Genomic DNA, 24,197 nt, shown 5'->3' on the forward strand with positions numbered 1-24,197 from the left:
AAACAGTATCTTTAATACCAGCTTTTAACACAGTACTATTTCCCAGATTATGTGAACTCAAAACTCATGCTGACCAGTTTCTTTTATATTTCTGAATATTTATAAAAGTGCTTAATTTCCTATAAACCAATTAAATAGAGCTCTTTGACAAATTAACTCTGAGAATACCACACATCTACAATCAGTTCAGTTCAGTTCAGTCACTCAGTCGTGTCCGACTCTTTGTGACCCCATGAATCGCAGCACACCAGGCCTCCCTGTCCGTCATCAACTCCCAGAGTTTAGTCAAACTCATGTCCATTGAGTCAGTGATACCATCCAGCCATCTCATCCTCTGTCATCCCCTTCTCCTCCTGCCCCCAATCCCTCCCAGCCTCAGGGTCTTTTCCAATGAGTCAACTCTTCACATGAGGTGGCCAAAGTATTGGAGTTTCAGCTTCAGCATCAGTCCTTCCAATGAACTCCCAGGACTGATCTCCTTTAGGATGGACTGGTTGGGTCCCCTTACAATACATGTATATAAAAACACAAACAGACACCCCATAGTTACCATCACAAAATTACATCCATGAATCCATTACAATAATATAAACTGGTGGGTTCATCAGTTACAAAAGGGGATGGATTCAAATTGGCTTTCTGGCAGATGAAACAAATCAAAGTTACCTGTCCAGATGGCTACATCCTTTTTACTAATAATTGTAGATAAGACACTTAAGATCACTTTTTTCCCTTGACAAGTCAAGTTCCTAATTATCTACTCCTCTTTTTTTCACCTTTCTGAAATTTGTATTTTAAACATAAGAGTTTCTGGGGAAGAAACTCATCTTCTGGAGAAAGATGAGTTAGAATATTTGCATGTCAATGCATAGGAGGAGAAAGGCAAGTCCCTCCTGGGAAGTCTTAGTTCTCTTAAGGCCAGAAATTTTTTTTCAACACTTAACAGCCTGTTAAGATAAATAGAGGAGGTTTTGGGAATGGTAAAATGATTGATGGGCTTTTGATTGCTTCTGAAGACACCATTATATCTACTACTGTGGGCAAGAATCCCTTAGAAGAAATGGAGTAGCCATCATAGTCAACAAAAGAGTCCAAAATGCAGTACTTGGATGCAGTCTCAAAAAATGAGAAAATGATTTCTTTTTGTTTCCAAGGTAACACATTCAAATAATCTAAGTCTATGCCCCGACTAGTAATGCTGAAGAAGCTGAATTTGAATGGTTCTATGAAGACCTACAAGACCTTCTAGAACTAACACCCAAAAAGATGTCCTTTTCATTATAAGGCACTGGAATGCAAAAGTAGGAAGTGAAGAAACACCTGGAGTAACAAACAAATTTGGCCTTGGAGTACAGAATGAAGCAGGGCAAAGGCTAATAGAGTTTGGCCAAGAGAACACACTGGTCATAGCAAACACCCTCTTCCAACAACACAAGAGAAGACTATACATGGACATCACCAGATGGTCAATACTGAAATCAGATTGATTATATTCTTTGCAGCCAAAAATGGAGAAGCTCTACACAGTCAGCAAAAACAAGACTGGGAGCTGACTGTGGTTCAGATCACGAACTCCTTATTGCCAAATTCAGACTTCAATTGAAGAAAGTAGGGAAAACCACTAGACCATTCAGGTATGACCTAAATCATCCCTTATGACTATACACTAGAAGTGAGAAATAGATTTTAGGGACTAGATCTGACAGACAGAGTGCCTGATGAACTACGGATGGAGGTTTATGACATTGTACAGGAGACAGGAATCAAGACCATCCCCCCAAAAAAAGAAATGAAAAAAAGCAAAATGGCTGTCTGAGGAGGCCTTACAAATAGCTGTGAAAAGATGGGAAGCGAAAAGCAAAGGAGAAAAGAAAAGATATACCCATTTGAATGCAGAGTTCCAAAGAATAGCAAGGAGAGATAAGAAAGACTTCCTCAGCAATCAATGTAAAGAAATAGAGGAAAACAATAGAATGGGAAAGACTAGAGATCTCTTCAAGAAAATTAGAGATAGCAAGGGAACATTTCATGCAAAGATGGGCTCAATAATGGACAGAAATTGTAGGGACCTAACAGTAGCAGAAGATATTAAGAAGAGGTGGCAAGAATACACAAATGAACTATACAAAAAAGATCTTCACGACCCAGATAATCACGATGGTGTGATCACTCACCTAGAGCCAGACATCCTGGAATGTGAACTCAGGTGGGCCTTATGAAGCATCACTACAAACAAAGCTAGTGGAGGTGATGGAATTCCAGTTGAGCTATTTCAAATTCTGAAGATGATGCTGTGATAGTGCTGCACTCAATATGACAGCAAATATGGAAAACTCAGCGGGGCCACAGGACTGGAAAAGTTCAGTTTTCATTCTAATCCCAAAGAAAGGCAATGCCAAAGAATGCTCAAACTACCACACAATTGCACTCATCTCACACGCTCGTAAAGTGATGCTTAAAATTCTCCAAGCCAGGCTTCAGCAATACGTGAACCGTGAACTTCCAGATGTTCAAGCTGGTTTTAGAAAAGGCAGAGGAACCAGAGATCAAATTGCCAACATCCGATGTATCATCGAAAAAACAAGAGAGTTCCAGAAAAACTTCTATTTCTGCTTTATTGACTATGCCAAAGCCTTTGACTGTGTGGATCACAACAAACTCTGGAAAATTCTTCAAGAGATGGGAATACCAGACCACCTGACCTGCATCTTGAGAAACCTGTATGCGTGTCAGGAAGCAACAGTTAGAACTGGACATGGAACAACAGGCTGGTTCCAAATCAGGAAAGGAGTACATCAAGCCTGTATATTGTCACCCTGCTTATTTAACTTATATGCAGAGTACATCATGAGGAACGCTGGGCTGGAAGAAACACAAGCTAGAATCAAGATTGCTGGGAGAAATATCAATAACCTCAGATAAGCAGATGACACCACCCTTATGGCAGAAAGTGAAGAAGAACTAAAGAGACTCTTGATGAAAGTGAAAGAGGAGAGTGAAAAAGCTGGCTTAAAACTCAACATTCAGAAAACTAAGGTCATGGCATCTGGTCCCATTACTTTATGGAAAATAGATGGGGAAACAGTGGAAAAAATGGTAGACTTTATTTTTTGGGCTCCAACATCATTGCAGATGATGACTGCAGTCATGAAATTAAAGGAGGCTTACTCCTTGGAAAAAAGTTATGACCAACCTAGACAGCATATTAAAAAGCAGAGACATTACTTTGAACACAAAGGTCTGTCTAGTCAAGGCTATGGTTTTTCCAGTAGTCATGTATGGATGTGAGAGTTGGACTGATAGTGAAGAATGAGCACTGAAGAATTGATGCTTTTGAACTGTGGTGTTGGAGAAGACTCCTGAGAGTCCCTTGGACTGGAAGGAGATCCAACCAATCAATCCTAAAGGAAATCAGTCCTCAATATTCATTGGAAGAATTGATGTTGAAGCTGAAACTCCAAAACTTTGGCCACCTGATGTGAAGAGCTGAGTCATTTGAAAAGACCCTGATGCTGGGAAAGATTGAAGGTGGGAGGAGAAGGGGATGACAGAGGATCAGATGATTGGATGGCATCACCAAGTCAATGGACATGAGTTTGAGTAAACTCTGGGAATTGGTGATGGACAGGGAGGCCTGCTGTGCTGCGGTCCATGGGGTTGCAAAGAGTCAGACATGTCTGTGCGACCGATCTGAACTCAAGACACATTCTTTTCAGTTCTATAGATACTGTGTTTTTGTTGTTTAGTCACTAAGTCATGTCTGACTCTTTTGTGACATCCTGTCTGTAGCCCATCAGGCTCCTCGGTCCATGGGATTTCCCAGGCAAGAATACTGGAGTGGGTTGCCATTTCCTTCTCCACCTATGAAAACTAGATTTGTAAAATAAAGACAGTCATTTTGTAACTTTTCAAAAAATTGGGTGGCCACCAAAATGATATCAAAAGACTGAGACACCCATTCACCTGTGTCAGAATGTTTTACTTTCCCTCATTTAGCTTAGGGGAGAAGGTGCCCTCAAAAACATTCCTATCAGACACCAAATAATAGCTTTATCCAGTCTGATATTCTTACCAGATTCAGGATATTAGTCAAACTGGTGGTCTCTAATCTAGGCAATTTGCTTACAAACACCTTTGAGGATCCTCCATAGGTTTAAGAATTTCTTTGACTATGGCCCTTACTTCATTTTTGATCTGACGAGGCTCATCCACAGCTTCAGGTGGTTGCATTTCTCCCATCCAAGTACTAACCAGGCCCGACCCTGCTTAGCTTCCGAGATCAGACAAGATCAGGCACGTTCAGGGTGGTATGGCCATAGACAGGTGGTTGCATTTCTAAAGGGAACCATTTAATCGTGTCTTCACTGTGGAAAGTCAACTCAGAGGATCACTAGAACCACTAGTCAAATAAAACTTAGATGGGAGCAGTAAAGTTATAGACACTTTTTCCATCATTAACATTTAGTTAGCCTTTAAAACAAAACTTTCAGTGAGGTTATTTTGGAATTTTGAAGACTTTCGTGGATTCTGACTACCAATTAAAATAGACAGTTTAAGATGAGAGCTCTCTAAAATTTTAACAATTTAGAGGTTTTTCCAAGTCAAAGAATCCAAAGAGCTAGCTCTAAAAATAGTTTTCCCTGCTAATCTACTTTTAGGAAGAGAAAAACTCTTAACATTATTGTTTCCGGTGGACCCTACAGGCAAAGATCCAGGAAACTGCTGGATTCAATTGTTTGTGAAAAAGCAGTTTTGGAATTCAAACAAAAGGAACCCCATCTTGGCCATTTCAGAAGAAAATTTCCTTTAATTTCCAATTAAATCCTTGCAGCATACATAAACCCAGCTGACATTCCTGTAGGTGGTTGCCTGAATTGGAGCTGTTTGGCCTTTAAGACACATTTTCCCATTATTAATTTGGCAGCCTAATTCACATATGAGGTATGATCTAAACAACTTTCTGAGGAGAGTGTGGTAGATTGAATATGTGCTACTTCTGAGTCTAACTCCTCAAGGAGTTACCCTTGAATTAGTTGACTCTTTTGCATATCTCAATTTCTCCTTCCAACAGTTAAAAACCCCTGTGAGTACTTGGAGCACTAGGTTATTAGCCTCTGTCATGCAGTGTTTACTTACTGGTTGTAGTGGGTCTCCCTTGTTCTTTGGAGCTGAATAATTTAACCTCTCATTTCACTAGCAAGAGTTTTGTTCAGATCATAACTTGATTTTTTTATTTTATTGAAGTATAGTTAATTTGCAATGCTGTGTCAATTTCTGCTGTATAACAAAAGTGATTCTGATATATATATATACACACACACATATACATATATGCAATATATATAATGGAAGGATATATATGTTATGTATATATTCTTTTTATATTCTTTTCCATTATTGTTTATCTCAGGATATTGAGTATAGTCCCTGTGCTATACAGTAGGACCTTGTTGTTTTCATTCTGCATGTAATAGTTTGTATCTGCTAACTAAAGACTCCCAGTCTGTTCCTTGTTTAACCTGTTTGGCAACCATGAATCTGTTTTCTATGTTTGTGAGTCTGTTTCTGTTTCATGGATATGTTCATTTGTATCATATTTTAGATTCTACATATAAGTGATACCATATGGCATTTATCTTTCTCTTTTTGACTTACTTAGTCTGGTCATTGCTAGCTCCATCTATGTTGTTGCAAATGGCATTATTTCATTCTTTTCTATGGCTGAATTGTATTCCATTATACACACACACACACACACACACACACACACACACACACATCTATCTATCTATCTATGGCTGAATATCTATCTATCTATCTATGGCTGAATTGTATTCCATTATACACACACACACACACACACACACACACACATCTATCTATCTATATATCACTTCTTCTTTATCCATTCACCTGTCAATGAACATTTAGGTTTCAACCTGTTGGGTTTTTTTCAAAGCCAAATTTAACAAAAACCCAGCCACCTGTTTCCCTCAGCCTTCTGCTCATATCCTCCTAGGACCCTGTCTAGGAAATGTCCCTTAAGATTTTAAGTCTTTCTTAAGTAAAAACAGCTTGAATAAGACTTGCAGGATCACTGCTGAAACAATGAAAGTTGGATGCCAGGATAACTCACAAGAACTCCTGAGGAGTACTGATAAGTCAGTGGGGTTCAGTGGGCCCCTGCTTTGCTCTAAGCACCAGTTTGGGGAAACCCTAGGTGTCCTCTGGTAGACACCTATCTGTCCTCTGATATCCTGCTGGCTACACTATGCATGTTTGAAAGAAAATAATCAATAGGCCTAAGAAAAAATTGGAAAATTTTATTCAAACCACCCTGAAGATTATAACCCAGGAGACAGTCTTTCAGAAAGGTCTGAGGACTGTTCCTACCCATTAGAGGTCAAAGCACAGTTAAATAAATTTGAGATAAAGAGTTATATGTCAAATGATGCAGTGTTAACAGTTTACACAGTCCAGATCTACATGTAAAAAGCAAGTGGTAGGTCATGGGTCATCATAGCCCCTTACAAGATGAAGATAAAAGATTACCTCCTAAGTAGTTGTGACCCTGGATGAGCTTAAGAAGCAATGTTATCTCCTAAGGAAGTTTGGTTAATACAAATGAACAACAGGCACTAAAGGGGAGGGAGGAAGCCCAAATGGTCAAAGAAAAATCTTATGTATAAAACTTTCATATCTTGCCATAAAATATGAATTTTATTTCATCAAGAGGGAGAGAAAGAAACTGTCATCAAGTAGTCTGTCATCTGCTATTTATTCAACTTCACTGTATTTTTTCCTGCAGTTTCAATGTGCTCATTGGAAACATTTTTGCTGGATTTTTTTTACTTTAAATTGTTGTTCTTGTACTGGTGGTAACCTACAACATGGTTTCAGGATGAATTCCTCTCTTTCCCTATGAAAACATTTTTATCCTGTAAAATTTGGTTCCATTATTAAAGTAGGCATTCAGTTTAAAGTAAATAGACTTTTTAAATTATTTTCATTCATACTTTTGAACTGTGGTGTTGGAGAAGACTCTTGAGAGTCCTTGGACAGCAAGGAGATCAAGCCAGTCAATCCTGGAAATCAGTCCTGAATATTCACTGGAAGAACTGATGCTGAAGCTGAAGCTCTAGTACTTTGGCCACCTAATGCGAAGAACTGACTCATTGGAAAAGATCCCAATGCTGGGGAAGATTAAAGGCAAGAGAAGAAGGGGACGACAGAGGATGAGATGGTTGGATGGCATCACTGACTTGATGGACATGAGTTTGAACAAGCTCTGGGAGTTGGTGATGGACAGAGAAGCCTGGCGTGCTACAGTTCATGGGGTCCCAAAGAGTCAGACACAAATAAGTGTCTGAAATGAAAGTGCTTTCATAGACTCAAAATTAAATATTATACATCAATAAGATAAAATTTAAACATCAATATCAGATAAGCTTGTCACATGTAATGTAAGTTGAACAATTATAACCCACTGAATGAATGGGCATGCAATTAATAGCATAGTAGAAGGATTTGCTGAAAACCAGAGCTATTTTTGTTATCAGATGAGTGAGTATTCTGAATGTTTTTCCCTAAGGACAAAATGTGCTCCTCCAAAATGGGATAAGAGCCACTCTAAAATGAGAAGTCATCTCACTTGGATGCATTTTATTGGAAAACACTCAGCAAGGGTCAGTTCCTGTTTCAACTGGTAGAGAACTGAGCAGACCGTGATATGTCATCACCAGATTCCATTCAAGGATTAATGGCTCCAAAGAGCAAGATGCCTCTCTAAGTCTTCCTGTAATGTTACACCCAGTAGTGACTTGTCCCACCATTCCTGTCCCCTTTGCACGTTGAGTGGCAGTGGATGGCTTTTTACTAGTCTCAGAGAAACAGGGCACATGAATAATCCAGTTCATGTTCTAAATCATCTTGTTTGGTTCAGGCCAAGTCATGGCACTTGTGGGATCTGCCAAAACAGAAGCTCCCCTGCCCTGGGGTGGGTGGGGTAGTAGGAGATGGAATTTGTTTAGAACCATCTCTCACCACTAGGGAAGGCTACAATGTCCCTGGAAAGATACTGTCTGATTCTGCTACTAATTTGGTTCTGATGACCTTGAAAAACTGAGGGGTTTCTGTATAACTCCTCATATATAAAGGGCTGTAACAATGAGATTTCAAGGCAGCACCTGAGGCCTTCACAAATCAGAGCTAAGGATCCAGGAGTGGGACCGGGAGACTTGCCCTCTGTTGTAACCCGGCAGGATATCAGTTCACCTGCAAATTCATCTTTAAGGTACAGTCTGTTCAGCTCTGTGTTGTCAGGTGTGGGAACAGCTTACCTCTGGAGCTGGGAGTTGAGTCCCAATTCTTATACATGTGTTCTTTTTTGGCCACTTGGACTCATTTTTTTTCACCCCCTTCTGCACCAGTTTGGAAATAGACTTAGGCCAACAGAGTTTTTCTGTCTCTGATTTCTACATGTCAGTTATGCATGAATTTCAAGTTAAAGAGTGTGAGAAGGCAGAAATTAGCTTTTTATCTCACTGAGCAAGGCTTTCTTAAGATTAAATAAAATACAGAATACATCTCATGTTGATTAATGGATAACTTAGTCCCAATGAAACATTGATTGTGAGTGCCAGAGGCATGGAGCCTTCTCAGAAAGCTGAAGGTCAGGAGAATTAATCTTTAGTTGGGTTTTTCACTTGACTGAATTACTTGGAACTTGGGAAATTAAACTGTAGAAGTTTTTTTGTTTCAGTTTATATAATTCATCATTGCCTTGCCCCTCATTAGATGACATAAGTGCTTGAGCCTCAAACAAAATCAAAGTTCAATAAATGTTATTTGATTAAATTGATATTTATTTAAAGGAACTTCTAGTACTCTTTCAGTATAAGTTATTTAGCCAATTACCAGTTTCCAAAGGAACTGTGACTTTTCCAAATTAGTAATGAGTTGCTGCAAATAAAACTAATTATTTTAATAGATATAAACTTTAGTAAAAAGTACTTTGCTGTGGAGATGCAGAGGAACAGAACTGCTCATTTGGCAAAGAATAGTCTCCTTTTGCTACAGTGCCTTTTTGTCTCATCATTGATATTTGCCCTTCACATATGTGCAAAGCAAACAGATATCCTCATTTGGAAGATATAAACTGAAATACAAAGCTCCTATAATGCTGAAAGTACAGATTATTCCCTTGAACTTGATACTAATGAATTTCCCTGACTATTAGAGCTAGAAGGGAAGCTTGGTGAAAGTCTAAACCAAATAGCTCAATTCACAGATGAGGTGACTGAAGTGAAGTGTCCTTGCCAAAATCTAAAAAGAAATTCTGTAAGCAAAGTGAATGAAACTCACAAATAAAAACCATTTAAATATGTATTTAAGAAATGAATATGTTAATCATAATACAGTTGGGATAACTAGAGACCACATATCACCAAAAGAAAATAGGAGAAATAGAAAGCAATAATTGGCCATTTAGATTATCTACGTACTGTGAAAACTCTGAACATTTTAAAAAATTATCTCAAAATATGTATCTTTCTGATTAGCACAAGAATGCAATGAAACTTGTTAAAATTTATGTTTGTTTAAATGATGAGTTCTTTTTATGTTTGAACACAATTGAATTGAAATACATACTGGCTTTTTCTAAGTCTATAAACATTCCAACACTCACATAACTGCAGAGCCATATGGAATTATACTTCCAGTGTTTAATGATACATAGCCTTTGACCTGTAATTATACTTCTAGCAGTTTATGCTCCATATAAACTTGTGAACAAAATGAATAATTCACTCTATAATTTTTTGTAATAGATCCGAATAGGAATTAACTTAATGCCCATCCATGTAAGCATGCTTAAGTAAATGATAGCAAATCCATTAAAAATGCTGACCATAAAAACAATACAGGCTGGAAAGGAAATATTTTTTAGAGTGTATTTAATATAGTTCTACCTGTGAAAAAACAGGCACACATCTGGTTTCATAAAAATGGAAATATACATAAGACATTATACAGTGGATATCTTTGAAAAGTATATATATCTGGCAGCAGCAAGGAAAGAGAAGACTTTGGGTATTATATCCTTTCAGTACTTTTTGAAATGGTTTGCTGTGTACTACCATATTTTCATAGTCTTCAAGGAGGATCTTTGCTAATACTGTAAAATTTCAAAACTTGTTGATCAAATTATTTGGAGGATTTTCTGACAAGAAAGATTGACTAAATTATGGCATGCAATACTTTTCATACGTATCCCCAAATATATGGATGGTCACAAAAAAGGGAAAAAAAATTTTAAACGGACATACAATACTCAGAGAGAAAAAGGAGAGCCAATGCTTCCGTAAGTCTCCAAATTTTGGTTTCAAGTGTCTTATCCCCGTCAATGGGCTTCCCTGGTGGCTCAGAGGTTAAAGCGTCTGCCTGCAATGTGGGCGACCTGGGTTCGATCCCTGGGTCGGGAAGATCCCCTGGAGAAGGAAACAGAAACCCACTCCGGTTCTCTTGCCTGGAGAATCCCATGGACGGAGGAGCCTGGTAGGCTACAGTACACAGGGTCGCAAAGAGTCGGACTCGATCACCACTAAGTGTACCAACTGTGTTTATTCTCCTTGCCATCCCTGCTCACTGTTTCCTCCTCACACTCCAGTCTTCCTGGCTTTTTCTGTTTAGACACAGCTGCCTCTCTTACATCTCTTGATTTTCCAATGAATTATGTTTTACTAATCACAATGATCCAGCTTATTTAGAAACCATCATCTATGGTGCAAAAATGTGAGTTAACAACCATCATGATTTTTATTCTCCCTCAAGAGAACAATAAAGATGATTAAGGAGGTTTGTTCCAGATATTCCATTTTCTAAAAGAAAAGAAATGTTTCTGGACACACAAAGATATTAGGAAATCAGACTCTGGCTAATGCCCACTGTTTTAAAGAAGATGCACAGTTCATTTTCTGTTCAGAAAAATGTAACGTTGATTAGTGACAGTCAAATAGCCAATGGGCTAGAATTTGCTGGGGTGGGGTTGGCAGGGTGGGGGGAGAAAAATATTTTAGTCAGATTTTGTATTTTGGTTATCCTACCACTTACCTTTAAAGCTTTTTCAAAGAATACAAAATTTGCTAGAGGAGCTATCACTTTTAACTCAAAATTTGTTGAAGAATTTACCAGATGAGTGACGTCATCATGAGGAAATCACAGGCGTTTTGCCCATTGGACAGGTAAGTTTATGATGCCCTGAGTGAAGGGTGCTGTATTAAGCAAGGTACTTGGCCTACAGTGTTCAGAGTACAGTTAATGGGACATGGGAATGGAGTTGGGACCTGGCTCTTGGTCCCAACTCAGCCAGGCACAGAGGTTCTTTGTGCTTCAGTGGAGTTGGGCAAATGTAGACCCAGAGTTTCTCTGTGATGGGCAGGATGGGCTTTATCACCCCCCAGTTCCCTTTCAACCCCAATTAGATGGCTAGGCATCAAACCTGCTGCTGCTGCTAAGTTGCTTCAGGCGTGTCCGACTCTGTGCGACCCCATAGACGGCAGCCCACCAGGTTCCACCGTCCCTGGGATTCTCCAGGCAAGAACGCTGGGCTGGGCTGCCATTTCCTTCTCCAATGTATAAAAGTGAAAAGTGAAAGTGAAGTCGCTCAGTCGTGTCCGACTCTTTGCGACCCCATGGACTGCAGCCCACCAGGCTCCTCCGTCGGTGGGATTTTCCAGGCAAGGGTGCTGGAGTGGGCTGCCATTGCCTTCTCTGAGCAGCAGCCTAGATGTGGCCAATGTAATCCTACAGTGGTTAGTGATGATCAGAAAGGTGGAGGCCAAACTGTTTTGCTTTAGCTTTGCAGTTTTTAATTTTAACTCTACACGTGCTGAGTGTATATTTCTCCCTGGAGAATGGAACGGCAAGCTACTCCAGTGTTCCTGCCTTGAGAATTTTGCGGACAGAGGTGCCTGGGGTCTACAGTCCATGGGGTTGCAGAGTCAGATAGGGCTGAGTGACTAATGCTCTAAGGCATAGCTACATAGCCCGTGGAGAACTCCATGGTTTTCCTCATTAGACCATGTAGGACTCAAAAACTGGTGACCAAAGAGCCAAATCTGGCCAACAGACATTTTCTGATATTTACACAATGCTTAAAATGTCTTAAATTCACTATCAACATTTTAAAATAAGGAGATTACATATTTTTAAAACAGAATTTTTAGCTTCACTTGAAAAACTTTTGGCAGCACTGGGACCAAGCACTGCTGGCAAAAGTCAGTTAGAGCTAAGTGACAGTATCTCATTTAAATGGGCCATATATTCTAGAATTTGTTACAGAGCTGTCTAAACAAGCCTGGACCTGCAGGCTTCTGAGTCTGTAGCCCTTGATTTGTAGGCAATCAGCACTTGCGGTTGTTGTTGTTTAGTCATTAATTTACATCCAACTCTTTGTAAACCCTATGGACTGCAGCATGCCAGGCTCCTCTGTCCTCCACTATCTCCCAGAGTTTGCTCAAATCCATGTCTGTTGAGTCAGTGATGCTATCTAACCATCTCTCCCTCTACTGCCCTGTTCTCCTTTTGCCTTCAATTTTTCCCAGCATCAGGGTCTTTTCCCTCATTCACAATCAGTATTACAAATATAAATAGACAACCCAGGATTTTATTAAGCACTTCTGTAGTCAGGTGCTGAATGCTTATCACAGCAATTTTTTCAATGGAAAACGTACTAATCTTGTGAAAAGTATATATTGTTCCATTTTACAGATGTAAAAAAAACAGACTTGGTTCAAGTAACTTGCCCAAATGGAATGTAGAGATGTCCTAATTCATAGTTCAGGGTTCTTTCCATGACTCAGGTTAGGCTGTGCTCTTGAAGGGGTTAATTCTGGTTGAAAATGCTCCTCTGAGAGAGAATGACCCATAATTCACAACTGTCAATATAGTGTCAGAAAAATGCATCTGCTTAATAAAGCCCTTTTTAAGATTTTTATTTTGAAACCATTTTAGATTTAGACAAAGTTGTGAATCTGTCACCCAGTTTTCTCTAATATTAACATCTTACATAATCAGGTACATTTACCAAAACTATATAATAAAAATTGGTACAATAAAACTAACTGCAGATTTTGTTCTGATTCCTCCAATTTTTCCACTAATTTTTTTTTCCTGTTTCAAGATCCAATCCAAAATACTACATTGTATTTATGTAATTTAGATGAGATATATGTATATATATGTGTGTATGTGTAAATATATATCCTTAGTTTCCTCCAGCCTGTGACAGTTTTTCAGTCTTTCCTTGTCTTTTGTGACCTTAACATTTTTAATGGGTGGTGGTCAGGTATTTTGTAGAGTGTTCCTGAATTTGATTTGTCTGCAATTTTCTTGTGACTAGACAGGCAGAACTTTCTGGAGTTAAGGAAAGTATACCACAGAGATGATGTGCCCCTCTGTCTTATATAAGAGGACATGCGATATCAACACTGCTTATTACTAGGGATGTGAACCTTGTTCATATGGTTAAGGGTGCTATTTATTTCTCTACTGCAAATTTACTATTTTCTCCTCAGTCACCAAGTCACCCAAAACTCAAGGGCAGAGACATTCAGCTTCATTCTCAGGTTGGGGGTGAGTAATCAACAATTTATGGTCATAAGTTAAAATTACCACAATAATTGCTAAATTTTTGGAGAGGTTTTTTTTTGAGGCTACACAAATACCCTGTTTCTACTTAAAGTTTCCTCCACTAATTTTATCACTCATCAAAGGATTCTACCTGAGGCAGCTATGTGGTATTCTTATGGTGATATTTCAATTCCCCTCATTCCTTCTACATTTATTCATTGGAATTCTTCTAAAAGGGATGACTTTCCCTTCTATCCCATTTATTTATTTCACTAATTTATATGAGATTCATCCTTTGGGTTATCACCAATATCATGTTATTTATTTTATTGCTCAAATTGTTCCCTGTTTTGGATATTGGGCGCTCTTTCAAGTTGGTCTCCCATCTTTTTTCAATTCCCTTCACTTTTTAAAAGACTTTTCTTACTTTTTGGCATTACAAAATGCTCAGTAGCAGGGATTTTAACAGGTAACATGTGTCCAAGGCTTATTTACCAGGTGTCAATGCTCTGCATACAAAGTTGGCAAGGCAGAGCGGTAAATGTGAGAGAAGCAAGGTGAGTGAATGAGTGAGTGAAAGTCGCTCAGTCGCGTCCGACTCTTTGCGACCCCAGTGGCAATTTTTCTCTTGAAAGAAGAGAACAGTAATTTTTAGTTTTTAACATCTTATTTGGAAAAAAAAAAGTCAAGATTGTGAAATGTTATAAGAATAGTTCTGATCTAGTTACCAAGCCTCCCAGTCTAAGCCCACAGAGACACAGAGATTCTCAGGATTGAGAGCATAGTTTGGACCTCAGTGAGTCTAACCAATGCCCCCGCAGAGAATAATTATATTCTCTGATGACAGAAACTAAGCAGTCTTTATTTTTTCTAGGGTAGGTGAATTTTCCCTAAATGAGTGAGAAAAGTGGTTCAAATTGCGGGAGGTGATGACAGGACTTTTGGAATCAGACAGCATAGGTTCAATGCTCAGCGTCAGTGTTTACTGGTTCTGTGATTTGAACAAAAATTTAAACCTTCTAAACCTGTTTTTTTGCCTGATAACAGGCAATAAGATCTACTTCCTAGGGCTATTTATATAATTAAATGAGATAATTTTCCAGATCTCATTAGCAACTGCAACTCATTCATCACCTGCTGCTACTTCTGTGTGATGTCAATATCTGATGAGTGAACAGACCAGGGACTGTGAAATCCACAGGTCAGGGTAGATTCAAGACTTTCCCCCTTGTTAACTCTGTGGCTCAGGGTAAGTCACTAAGCTTCTCAGACTTACTTTCTTATCCACAAATACAGAAATAATAAAACCTACCACAATATTGAGTGTTAAATGAGACAACATTTGGTACTGTACTTGATGCAGATGCATAATCTGAATATAGATGAAAATGATAAGGATATTTTCCCATGAGCCAGTTATTATGTTAAGTGTTTTAGATCTAATCTCATTTAATTCTCAGAACAATCTTTTTTGGTATGAGAACTTCAAGCTTTAGAACGGTTGTAGAAATTTCCCAGGGTTACATGGACTCAAGGCCACTTCTTTATTTAATTAACTACTTGCCTAATAATTATTGGTATTCCTCCTACATGACTTACTGTCATTCCAACTAATTCAGAAAAGTCCCAGAGGAAACAAGAGGACTGAATTTTTATGAGCACATTCAATACAAGTGTTATTTTCTTATTAGTCTTCTCTTAAAATCTTTAGCTATCTCAGAATTCACTTGTACCGTGCCAGGCAGTTTTTTATTTCACCTATGCCTTTTCTTAAGACCCAAATATCATCAGTTCAGTTGAGTTGCTCAGCTGTGTCTGACTCTTTGCGGCCCCATGACAGCAGCACGCCAGGCCTCCCTGTCCATCACCAACTCCATTGAGCCAGTGATGCCCACCAACCATCTCATCCTCTGTTGTCCCCTTCTCCTGCCTTCAATCTTTCCCAGCATCAGGGTCTTTTCAAATGAGTCAGCTCTTTGCATCAAGTGGCCAAAGTATTGGAATTTCAGCTTCAGCATCAGTCCTTCCAATGAACATCCAGGACTGATCTCCTTTAGGATGGACTGGTTGGATCTCCTTGCAGTCCAAGGGACTCTCAAGGGTCTTCTCCAACATCACAGTTCAAAGGCATCAATTCTTCGGCACTCAGCTTTCTTTGTAGTCCAACTCTCACATCCATACATGACTACTGGAAAAACCATAGCTTTGACTGGATGGACCTTTATTGGTAAAGTTGTCTCTGCTTTTTAATATGCTGTCTAGGTTGGTCATAACTTTTTTTCCAAGGAGCAAGTGTCTTTTAATTTCATGACTGCAGTCACAATTTGCAGTGATTTTGGAGCCCAAAACAATAAAGTCATCCACTGTTTCCACTGTTTCCCCATCTATTTGCTGTGAAGTGATGGGACTGGATGCCATGATCTTAGCTTTCTGAACACTGAGTTTTAAGCCAACTTTTTCACTCTCCGTTTCACTTGCATCAAGAGACTCTTTAGTTCTTCACTTTCTACCATAAGGGTGGTGTCATCTGCATATCTGAGGTTATTGATATTTCTCCCAGCAATCTTGATTCCAGCTTGTGCTTCCTTCAGCCCAGCATTTCTCATGATGTACTCTGCATATAAGTTAAATGAGCAGGGTGAAAATATACAGCCTTGGTATACTCCTTTCCCTATTTGGAACCAGTCTGTTGTTCCATGTCCAGTTCTAACTGTTGCTTCCTGACCTGCACACAGATTTCTCAAGAGGCAGGTCAGGTGGTCTGGTATTCCCATCTCTTGAAGAATTTTCCAGAGTTTGTTGTGATCCACACAGTCAAAGGCTTTGGCATAGTCAATAAAGCATAAGTAGATGTCTTTCTGGAACTCTCTTGCTTTTCAGTTTCCAATGCCAATGCATTTTACTCTATTGTTTATCTTAAAGAGGAGAATTATTTCTCTTTATCCATGTTTTTGTCAACACTTGGAAAATGAAAAAATAAATACAGTAAACCTGATATATATTTTTAAAGGTTGGGAATCACTTATTCCTAAGAATTTCTTATGAAAAAAATAACTCATTTTTGTGAACGTTTCCAGATAGCTCAGTGGGTAAAGAATCTGCCTGCAATGTGGGAGATGAGAGTTCGATCCCTGGGTCAAGAAGATCCCCTGGAGGAGGAAATAGCAACCCCTCCTATAGGCAGAGGAACCTGGGGGCTACAGTCCATGGGGTCACAGAGTCAGATGCTACTGACCACGGCACATGGCCATGATAGCTATTTAAATTTGCTGCTCCTGATTTTCGAGCCATTGGGGTTGGGGGAAAACATATCTATCTAGATGTCAAGAAAAAGTAATTGTCTTATATTCTTAGAGAATCTCAGGATTGTTGTTTCATTGCTAGGTCCTGTCTGAGTGTTTTGTGACCCCATAGACTGTATGTAGCATGCCAGGCTCCTCTGTCCTTGGGATTTCCCAGGCAAGAATATTGAAATGAGTTGCCATTTTCTTATCCAGTGAATCTTCCCAATACAGGGATCAAACCCATGTCTCCTGAGTTAGCAGGCAGATTCTTTACCACTGAGCCACCAAGGAAGCCCACTGGGAATTTAAAAAGACTTTAAGAGCACACACATAGATTCATCTAAAGGGTCTGTTCCTCTCTAATCTGCATACACCGTGGAATGAAATATAAAAGGGATGAGGGTAAAGATCTAAACTTGGGTTTGCTAAAAAAAAAAAATCAATTTCACAAGAACATAATGGAAACTACTGAGTTTGAAAATTTTCTCAGTGAAAGATAAGATCTTAATCTCAAAGATCTTTAAAAATGACTCAGGAGTTTTCAGCTACCTGATGAGTTTATGTGTCTGGACATTCCTTAGCATTTTTTATCCCTGTGACTATTTAAGCAACACTGATCTGTCCCATAGTAGATTACAGTGGTTTTCCCTTCTTCCTGACTCCACTCAGAGAACAACTTAGGAAAGTAATGCCTTTTCAGTCTCATTGGAGCCCCGACAGGGGCAGCTCTACAGACATAGTTGATGAGACATGTGAGGATGCAGAGAAAGTAACTATCAGTGCTTAGGTTTCCCATTAGCATTCCTAGGGAAAGCTGGACACCTTTCATCTTCTGTCCCCTGCCTCATTTTGATATTTTCCTAAAAAATGTTTTTGTAAAGCTGCTGTTAATTCTGTTTCTTGAGGCTAAAAATGAGAAGAGCTACTGCCGTGCTGCTTATAGCACAGTATATGATGCACTAGATGTAAAACAAGTAAAAATAAAGGAGTACAGGTGGCATAGCTCATCTAAAACAAAATGTATTTCCTTGAATGTAAATTCTTACATGCCATCATGATCCTAAATGCTGAAGTTCACATTTTCCAGCAGTTTCTAGCAAAACAAGCAGATTATGAAGTAACACGGGAGGATTGAGTACAAACTTTGGCAGAGTAGCAACTGTCAACTTTAGTAAGACAATCACTTCTTAAACACATTGGACATTATTTAGTGAATGGATTATAAAATCTGACCCCAAGGATCCCCAAATATAGTATCCTACATGATGTGAAGGTGAAACATAACCAAGAACTTTTGCTAAAGTGTTCTCTGTACATTGTCCAGCTATGGGCCTTGGACAAAACGGAAGCATCTTATCCCTTAAGTAAGGCTTTCCAGTTCTGACAGCTCATCAACAGAGGTAAATAAACCTTAAATACATCTGAGCCAAGAAAGAGTAAAACACCTAATACCATTTATAAAGAGGTGCTCAGTCGCTCAGCCGTGCCCAACTCTTTGCAACCCCATGGACTGTAGCCCACCAGAACTTCTCTGTCCATGGAGTTTCCCAGGCAAGAATACTGGAGTGGGTTGCCATTTCCTACTCCAGGGGTTCTTCCTGACCCAGGGATTGAACTTGCGTCTCCTGCATTGGCAAGAGGATTCTTTACCACAGTGCCACCTGGGAATCTCTAAAGTGAAGATGATAAAAGCTAATTTAGGTGATGGTTCAAAATCATTACATTTTTTGATCTTTTACCAGGGATAGGGCAATAGACTGTGAGCTCCCTGAGGGCAGGCATGTGTTGTGCTGGTAGATGAACATTTGGGGAATGAATGACAGTGTATTAGTGATTTCCTCTACATTACCATATCTAATCTCTAGTTTATGGATAATGAAACTGCGGCCCAGAGCAGCTGAAGGAGTTATTGCCCAAAGTCACAGCAGTAACAACAGTTCTTAGCTCCTTGGCCATCCTCTAGGTGTGGTGAATGGGGCCAGAAGCGAATTTGTGTTTGGTAGGCCACTGTACCTGTTTTTCTAGTAAGTGAGGTGAGGGTTGGTGGGAAGTTTCAACCCCCTTGCTGCTGGGATGACAGCAAGAGCCACTCTGGCCGATGAAGACAGTGTTTGCACATTCAGGTTTGGAGGCAAGAAAGTGGCTGCTCAGAGATACTGGCAGGAAGAAGGGAGACAAAGTGAAATAGTACAAGATGCCTTGCAGAGAGGGGCTGTGGAGGGGGCTTTGAGAAAAGGAAGAAAGATGTAAAGCTAAAGTCTTAGATAGAGAACACATCCCTTAAGAGAAGCAATTAGGGAGCCGTCAGGCGGCACGCAGTTGAAAATCCTCTTTTCTTCAGCAAGCACAGTGTTCACCTCCATCTTAAATGTGATTTCTTGAAGCAGAGCATGTACTCTGCAAATAACCATGTCTTCCCTGCTCGCTGTTGCTCAAGTCTAGTGGCTTTACTCCCCTAGGAGTAGAGGGAGCCTGGCTTGACCCCTGAGAATATCTGAGTTTGATCCTTGTTCAAGTCCTCCCAAATGTCACAGCCTCAGAAGTGCCTTCTGACACAAAGGGAACAGGAAGCAGTGCTAGCATGCATCAGATTCTTCAGAGCCTGCTGCTTGAATTCCCAAAGGCTCACCCTGATTTAATTTATTCCTTGGATGTGTAGATATCACCCTACTTTCAGCTGTTTCTCTTAACCTAACCCAATTCTTAACTACACAACTGAAATGATTTTTGAAATAAAATCCTCCTTCCATATCCAAATTGCACCTGTTTTTATGAATGGAATGAATGTGAAATGACATGATGATGTGAGCAGTCTATGTTCCTGCATAGGCCTCTTTTTTAAAAATGAAAATCTCTTTATAAAAAAATATTCTAAATATCAAGAAAAGAAGTTAATGAACAAACTATCCTTTTTCTGAATACCAGATACCTAATATAAACTTGAAATTTTTAGGGACATTTTGTAATAAAAGAATGTGTGAATAAATCTTGCATTACTTTTTGTCTACTTTAGTTGCAAGTCTGTATTAACACTTTCCTCCTGGATGAAAGCAAGTAGTATTTTATTATCTAGTATTTACAGAGGCAGAGATCACATCAAGAGAGTGAGAGGCCTTAGACAACTTGAACTAAAATCATAGAAAACCTAATCGCACACATTCTATACTCTAATTCTATAAATGTAAATTTGATATGATATATACTTGTTAAAATCTGATATATACTTTTATTAACAACTCTTTTAATGTCAAGTGACCAGGAATTTATCAGGAATATGTGCATTGAATCCTATAGCCAAGGACAGAAAACAAATGGGAAATACACCCTTATAAAACAGAACATGCTCCCATCAGGCTGCAGAATGGGCCCTGCTCTACTCTTAAGACTCAGGCTCAGAGAGAATCTAGAGTATAGCACCTTCCCTCATGCTCCTGACAGTTTTGTCTGAGTCATTTGTGATTACAGAAATGACCAGATGACTAGAAGATGGGTCTAGGAAAAAAAATAGGAGTGGATTTGGAAAAAATCTTCATGGAATACTTAAAGCTGCCTTCAGTTCCAGAAAAATCAAGCTTCTTTCTACTTTAAGACATTTATACATCCCTCTAAGTGGGAAGGTCTTGCCAACTCTCTGGTACAGAGAGTGTTAGTCACTCAGTCATGTCCGACTCTGTGCAACCCCTTGGACTGTAGCCCACCAGGCTCCTCCATCCATGGGATTCTCCAGGTAAGAATACTGGAGTGGGTTGCCATTTTCTTCTCCAGGGGATCTTCCTGACCCAGGGATCAAACCTGGGTCTGCTGCATTGCAGGCAGATTCTTTACGCTCTGAGCCACCAGGGGAGCCTCTGACTGGTACAGGTGTCAGTCTATTATTATAAATATAAATAAAATGTTCTGAATTACTCTGTATTATAAATATTATGTTATATTAATAAATTGCATATTCTATAATATAAAATATTATAATTCTATGTCTGTATTATAGAATTATAATTATTCTATATTATAAATGCAAAATAATAAATGGATTACTTATTCCCTGAAACCTTTTCTAAAGTTCTCTCACTCTCAATCCTCTGGGTTGCCCACCTAGGCATTTCAGCTTGCATGGGATCACTGGCACTCTGTAGTGAGGGAGTGAAGGTCAAGGTCCTTTCTAATCTCCAGCCGGAGACAAAGCTTTTCGGTGAGTAGGCACTCACCAGTAAGTAGAAAAGGATTTGTTTTACAGTCTTTGCATCTACTTGCCCCCGAGAGCCACTAAGATCTGAAGACTGAGCAATGTTTAGGTAAAAAGTAAATGATTTTTAGTATTAAACATGTATACTTTCATGGGACATACACACACATGCTACATGAACTTGCTCTGGATATGTTCAATTCCAAAATAGTCACCATTTCTTGTGACGAGGATTAATAGAAATAGAGGGCATGCACTTTTAAGATGGACAGACCAACATCTAAATTTCTGCTCTTTCATGTTCAGTTATGAGGCTATAGGCAAATTCTGTCTCTCAGTTTCTTCATCTGAACCATGAATTCCGAAAGAACTCATGGTTCAGATGAAGAAACTGAGAGAGTTTAAGACATTTATACATCCCTCTGTCTGAACTGTTGTGAGGATCAAATGGAACAATGTGTAAGAAATGCCTGTTATATACTATTGCTCAATAAATGGTAGTTGTTCAGTAGCTCAGTCCTGTCCGACTCTTTGCGACCCCATGGACTGCAGCATGCCAGGCTTCCCTGTCTTTCACCATCTCCCAGATCTTGCTCAAACTCATGTCCACTGAGTCGGTGATGCCATCCACCATCTCGTCCTCTGTTGTCCCCTTCTCCTCCCACCTTCAATCTTTCCCAGTATCACGGTCTTTTCTAAATGAGTTGGCTCGTTGCATCAGTTGGCCAAAGTGCTGAAGCTTCAGCTTCAGCATCAGTCCTTCCAATGAATATTCAGGGTTGATTTCCTTTAGGATTGACTGGTTTGATCTCCTTGCAGTCCAAGAGGCTCTCAAGAGTCTTCTCCAGCACCACAGTTCAAAAGTATCAATTCTTTGGCACTCAGCCTTCTTTATGGTTCTACTCTCACATCCATACATGACTGCTGGAAAAACCATAAATTTGACTATATGGACCTTTGTTGGCAAAGTAATGTCTCTGCTTTTTAATATCTTTAATATCCAATTTTTAATATTTTAAATTAATGTCTCTGCTGTCTAGGTTGGTCATAGTTTTTCTTCCAAGGAGAAAGCATCTTTTAATTTCATGGCTGCAGTCACCATCTGCAGTGATTTTAGAGCCCAAGAAAATAAAGTCTGTCACTGTTTCCATTGTTTTCCCATCTCTTTGCCATGAAGTGATGGGACCAGATGCCATGATCTTAGTTTTTTAAATGTTGAGTTTTAAACCAGCTTTTTCACTCTCCTCTTTCACCTTCATCAAGAGGCTCTTTCAGTTCAGTTGAGTTGCTCAGTTGTGTCTGACTCTTTGTGACTCCATGAATCGCAGCATGCCAGGCCTCCCTGTCTATCACCAACTCCTGGAGTTTACTCAAACTCATGTTCATTGAGTCGGTGATGCCATCCAGCCATCTCATCTTCTATCATCCCCTTCTCCTCCTGCCTTCAATCCCTCCCAGCATCAGAGTCTTTTCCAATGAGTCAGCTCTTTGCATCAGGTGGCCAAAGTATTGGAGTTTCAGTGTTAGCATCAGTCCTTCCAATGAACACCCAGGACTGATCTCCTTTAGGATGGACTGATTGGATCTTCTTGCAGTCCAAGGGACTCTCAAGAGTCTTCTCCAACACCATGGTTCAAAAGCATCAATTTTTCGGCGCTCAGCTTTCTTCACAGTCCAGCTCTCCCATCCATATATGACCACTGGAAAAACCATAGCCTTGACTAGATGGACCTTTGTTGGCAAAGTAATGTCTCTGCTTTTCAATATGCTATTTAGGTTGGTCATAACTTTCCTTCCAAGGAGTAAGCTCTTTAGTTTCTCTTCAATTTCTGCCATAGGGGTGGTATCATCTGCATATCTGAGGTTATTAATATTTCTCCCAGCAATCTTGATTTCAGCCTGTGCTTCATCCAGCCCAGCATTTCACATGATGTACTCTGCATATAAGTTAAATAAGCAGGGTGACAATATATGCCTTGATGTACTCCTTTCCCAATTTTGAACCAGTCTGTTGTTCCATGTCCGGTTCTAACAGTTGCTTCTGGACCTGCATACAGGTTTCACAGGAGGCAGATAAGGTGGTCTGGTATTCCTATCTCCTTTAGAATTTTTCACAGTTTGTTTTGATCCACACAGTCAAAGGCTTCAGCATAGTCAATGAAGTGGAAGTAGGTGTTTTCCTGAAATTTTCTTGCTTTTTCTATGATCCAACAGATGTTGGCAATTTGATCTCTGGGTTCCCTTGTCTTTTCTAAATCCAGCTTGAACTGAAATTTCTCAGTTCATGTACTGTTGAAATCTATCTTGGAGAATTTTGAGCACTACCTTGTTATTGTATGTGAAATGAGTGCAATTGTATGGTAATTTGAACATTATTTGGTATTGTCCTTCTTTGGGATTGGAATGAAAACTGACTTTTTCCAGTCTTGTGGCCACTGCTGAGTTTTCCAAATTTGTGGCATATTGAGTGCAGCACTTTAACAGCATCATCTTTTAGGATTTGAAATAGCTCAGCTGGAATTCCATCACTTTTACCAGCTTTGTTCATGGTAATGCTTCCTAAAGCCCACTTGATTTCACATCCCAGAATGTCTGGCTCTAGGTGAGTGATCACACCATGGTGGTTATCTGGGTCATTAAGAACTTTTTTTGTATAGTTCTTCTGTGTATTCGTGCCACCTCTTCTTAATCTCTCCTGCTTCTGTTAGGTCCTTACCATTCTGTGCTTTATTGTGACCATCTTTGCATGAAATGTTCCTTTGATATCTATAAATGGTAGATGTTATTTTCATTCTGTGAGGAAGAACGGAAAGAGCATAACATTTGTTGGGTGCCTGCTATTTGCCATGCATTGCATTTAGAGCTTTGCACATACCATCTCATTCTACAAACACACACACACAGTTAGGAAATCACTGTTAAAAGATAATTTTTTAAGTTAAAATCATGACTCTCACAAATATGAGATGAACTAGTGTCAAATTTTTTACTTTAATGACAAAATTAGTAAGATACTAAAACTGATTTAAGGAGAATAAAAAAAAAAAACCCCACATATTTAGGCAACCAGGGCTTCCCTGATGGACAAGATGGTAAAG

The 24,197-nt window shown here is 39.3% G+C and overlaps 1 protein-coding gene across 2 annotated transcripts in view; it reads left to right on the forward strand.

The window, feature by feature from the left end:
* FAM240B (family with sequence similarity 240 member B) overlaps window positions 1–24,197 on the forward strand; it is a 144,792-nt gene that overhangs the window by 110,017 nt on the left and 10,578 nt on the right. The gene's annotated exons all lie outside the window — the stretch shown is intronic.

The sequence above is a fragment of the Odocoileus virginianus genome, chromosome 31 (assembly GCF_023699985.2).
Source record: "Odocoileus virginianus isolate 20LAN1187 ecotype Illinois chromosome 31, Ovbor_1.2, whole genome shotgun sequence".
Taxonomy (NCBI): domain Eukaryota; kingdom Metazoa; phylum Chordata; class Mammalia; order Artiodactyla; family Cervidae; genus Odocoileus; species Odocoileus virginianus.